The 4,780-nt window shown below is 44.4% G+C and overlaps 1 long non-coding RNA gene across 1 annotated transcript; it reads right to left on the reverse strand.

Annotated features, from left to right (window-relative positions):
- Positions 1-2,672: 2,672 nt before the first annotated feature.
- LOC115205821 (uncharacterized) lies at positions 2,673-3,098 on the reverse strand. The gene is made up of 3 exons (XR_003880684.1): positions 3,058-3,098; positions 2,916-2,971; positions 2,673-2,741 (listed from the first exon to the last, which is right to left on the reverse strand). It is a non-coding gene; the product is annotated as an uncharacterized LOC115205821 (long non-coding RNA).
- Positions 3,099-4,780: the final 1,682 nt, after the last annotated feature.

The raw sequence follows: 4,780 nt of genomic DNA on the forward strand, positions 1-4,780 counted from the left end.
ATCGCCGAATAAAACAGGTGTAGTCCTTACTGTAAAATGCTTACTTACAAGCACATAACCAACAATGCAGAAGCCATGGAACCCCAACCAGAAGCCATGGATTACAGGCAACAGAGGGTAGAGCTGCCGCTTTCAAGGAGCAGGACTCTAACCTGGAAGCTAATAAGAAATTCCGCGATGCCCTCCGACGAACCATCAAAGCGTCAATACAGGACTAAGATCGAATCATACTACACCAGCTCCGATGCTTGTCGGATGTGGCAGGGCTTGCAAACTATTACAGACTACAAAGGGAAGCACAGCCGAGAGCTGCCCAGTGACACGAGCCTACCAGACGAGCTAAATAACTTTTATGCTCGCTTCGAGGCAAGTAACACTAGAAACATGCATGAGAGCATCAGCTGTTCCGGACGACTGTGTGATCACGCTCTCCGCAGCTGATGTGAGTAAGACCTTTAAACAGCTCAACATTCTCAAGGCCGCAGGGCCAGACGGATTACCAGGACATGTACTCCGAGCATGCGCTGACCAACTGGCAAGTGTCTATACTGACATTTTCAACCTCTGCCTGTCTGAGTCTATAATACCAACATGTTTCAAGCAGACCACCATAGTCCCTGTGCCCAAGAACTCTGTGGTAACCTGCCTAAATGACTAACGACACATAGCACTCACATCTGTAGCCATGAAATGCTTTGAAAGGCTGGTCATGGCTCACATCAACACCATTATCCCAAAAACCCTCGACCCACTCCAATTTGCATACTGCCCCAACAGATCCACAGATGATGCAATCTCTACTGCACTCCACACTGCCCATTCACACCTGGACAAAAGGAACACCTATGTGAGAATGCTATTCATTGACTACAGCTCAGCGTTCAACACCATAGTGGCCTCAAAGCTCAAACCTAAACACCTACCTCTGCAACTGGATCCTGGACTTCCTGACGGGCCGCCCCCAGGTGGTAAGGGTAGGTAACAACACATCCGCCACGCTGATCCTCAACACTGGGGCCCCTCAGGGGTGCATGCTCAGTCTCCTCCTGTACTCCCTGTTCACTCATGACTGCATGGCCAGGCACGACTCCAACACCATCATTAAGTTTGCCGATGACACAACAGTGGTAGGCCTGATCACCGACAACGATGAGACAGCTGTAGGGAGGAGGTCAGAGACCTGACCGTGTGGTGCAAGGACAACAACCTCTCCCTCAACGTGATCAAGACAAAGGTGATGATTGTGTACTACAGGAAAAGAGGACGAGCACGCCCCCATTCTCATCGACGGGGCTGTAGTGGAGCAGGTTGAGAGCTTCAAGTTCCTTGGCGTCCACATCACCAACAAACTAACATGGTCCAAGCACACCAAGACAGTCGTGAAGAGGGCACGACAAAACCTATTCCCCCTCAGGTGACTGAAAATATTTGGCATGGGTCCTCAGATCCTCAAAAGGTTTTACAGCTGCACCATCGGGAGCATCCTGACTGGTTGCATCACTGCCTGGTATGGCAACTGCTCGGCCTCCGACCGCAAGGCACTACAGAGGGTAGTGCGTACGGCCCAGTACAACACCGGGGCCAAGATTCCTGCCATCCAGGACCTCTATACCAGGCAGTGTCAGAGGAAGGCCCTAAAAATTGTCAGACTCCAGACACCCTAGTCATAGACCGTTCTCTCTGCTACTGCATGGCAAGCGATACCGGAGCACCAAGTCTAGGTCCAAGAGGCTTCTAAACAGCTTCTACCAGTAAGCCATTTGACGCCTGAACATCTAGTCAAATGACTACCCAGACTATTTGCATTGCCCCCCCCCCCCCTTATACACTGCTGCTACTCTCTGTTATTATCTATGCATAGTTACTTTAATAACTCTACCTACATGTACATATTACCTCAATTACCTCAACTAACCGGTGCCCCCGCACATTGACTCTGTACCAGTACCCCCTGTATATAGCCCCACTATTGTTTTTTACTGCTGCCCTTTAATTATTTGTTTTTCTTATCTCTTACTTTTTAAAGTTTTTTCCTTAAAACTGCATTGTTGGTTATGGACTTGTAAGTAAGTATTTAACTGTAAGGTCTGTTGTATTCGGCGCATGTGACAAATACAATTTGATTTGAAGTTAAGAAAATATTTACAAAATAAACCAAAGTAAAAAGAAAGTAAGACAATAAAATAACATTAACGTGGCTATATACAGGTGGTACCGGTTCCGAGTCAATGTGAGGCGTTAGTCAAGGTAATGTAGGTAATATGTACATGTAGGTAGATTTTAATACATCTAAAATCTCTTAATAAAAAATCTGAGAACAGTAATATTTAAACTCACATGATGGTACCTAGAAGCAATAATTTCAGATGAAAAAACACAAATGTGAAAAGTTGGTGGATATAGAACTTTGGATCTACGCTCTTTATTTTAAGCCTTGCGTTTCCAGGGCTGCTGTCACTCTGCTATGTTGAAAGGTTTGTCTCCTACAATTCTAGCCCATGGTGAGGAACTGATGCTGACTGACGGGTTTCTTTGAAGGACAACTGACCTCTTTCTCCAGGCTGACCTTCATGTGCAGAGGTTTGTCCGACATAAGGAACTCACAGGTCGTCTCACTATCCTCCGGAGTGTACTGGATCTTACGGATGGCAAGACGCACAGAGCTCCTGTGGGATACCGAGAGCAACGGTCAGTAGCCTGGTGGCTTGGGGAAGAACTGTCATGCAGTCCAACACTTGATTCTGAAATGAAATGAATTGGACCTGTAGTGCAGTAAACCAGAACATACAAATATCCAGAGCAACTAAAGACAATATAGTATTTTAATTGGGACTGGTGGAACTACATTATACTTCAACAGTATCCAGAAATGGACTGTACTTTGGTTTGTGTGTTTTGTTTGAGTCTGAGCTTACCACTTTTCAATTTTCTCGGCACAGAAAGCCTTTACTTCGAACTTGACAGCGCAGCGCTGTGAACAGAGAGGTTGAGAATTTAGAATACCGTACAGCCCACATGAATTCCGGTACAAAGGCTGCTGCTGGCTGTGTTACTCACCTTGCCCACATCAGATGGAGCCGGCCGCAGACACACAGAGCACAGCAGGTTGTCTGGGAACTGAAAGACACAGAACACATCAGCCTGTCAACTTCCGCAGAACAATGTCACACCCACTGCTAACTACTGTCAGTCTGTTACAGTGTCACATCCACTACTTCCAATGTAACGTTACTATCTTAATTTGATCACTCTGCTGATGCAAAGAATTTTCATGTGCAGCAGGAAATGCAAATTGTAGTGTATTAGAGGTTTAAAAAGGCTTCAAAAGTTGGTAATTTCCACTTAAGTGTCAGACTTGATTTATCCTGACAAAAATGTCCATGAATTATAATCCACACAATAATTCACATTTCCTGCTGTAAGAAACTGTTCAAATTAAGATAGTTTACATAGTATGTACTATTGTCAGTCTGTTACAATGTTTCATCCACTACTTGCTACAGTTTATTGTAATCCACCTTATTAGGATTTTTTCCTGTGCATGTGCATATGACCTGACCAGGAAAAACTCTATTGGCCAGCTTTTTCCTGCAGTCTAGAGCCATAATCAACAATTCTATGTAAAAAAAATATATACAGTTGAAGTCGGAAGTTTACATGCACCTAGGTTGGAGTCATTAAAACTTGTTTTTCAACCACTCCACAAATGTCTTGTTAACAAACAATAGTTTTGGCAAGTCGGTTGTGCATGACACAAGTAATTTTTCCAACAATTGTGTACAGACAGATTATTTCACTTATAATACACTGTATCACAATTCCAGTGGGTCAGAAGTTTACATACACTAAGTTGACTGCCTTTAAACAGCTTGAAAATTCCAGAAAATGATGTCATGGCTTTAGAAACTTCTGATAGGCTAACTGACATCGTTTGAGTCAATTGGAGGTGTACCTGTGGATGTATTTATAGGCCTACCTTCAAACTCAGTGCCTCTTTGCTTGACATCATGGGAAAATCAAAAGAAATCAGCCAAGACCTCCACAAGTCTGGTTTATCCTTGGGAGCAATTTCCAAACGCCTGAAGATACCACATTCATCTGTACAAACAATAGTACTCAAGTATAAATGCCATGGGACCACACAGCTGTCATACCGCTCAGGAATGAGTTCTGGCCAGGAAGGAGACACGTTCTGTCTCCTACTGATGACTGTACTTTGGTGCGAAAACTGCAAATCAATCCCAGAACAACAGCAAAAGACCTTGTGAAGATGCTGGAGGAAACGGGTACAAAAGTATCTATATCCACAGTAAAACGAGTCCTATATTGACATAACCTGAAAGGCCGCTCAGCAAGGAAGAAGCCACTGCTCCAAAACCGCCATAAAAAAGCCAGACTACGGTTTGCAACTGCACATCGGGACAAAGATCGTACTTTTTGGAGAAATGTCCTCTGGTCTGATGAAACAAATAGAATTGTTTGGCCATAATGACCATCGTTATGTTTGGAGGAAAAAGGGGAGGCTTGCAAGCTGAAGAACACCATCCCAACTGTGAAGCACAGGGGTGGCAGCATCATGTTGTGGGGGTGCTTTGCTGCAGGAGGGACTGGTGCACTTCACAAAATAGATGGCATCATGAGGCAGGAAAATTATGTGGATATATTGAAGCGACATCTCAAGACATCAGTCAGGAAGTTAAATCTTGGTCGCAAATGGGTCTTCCAAATGGACAATGACTCCAAGCATACTTCCAAAGTTGTGGCAAAATGGTTTAAAGAC

Source organism: Salmo trutta, chromosome 13, assembly GCF_901001165.1.
Source record: "Salmo trutta chromosome 13, fSalTru1.1, whole genome shotgun sequence".
NCBI classification, from domain to species: domain Eukaryota; kingdom Metazoa; phylum Chordata; class Actinopteri; order Salmoniformes; family Salmonidae; genus Salmo; species Salmo trutta.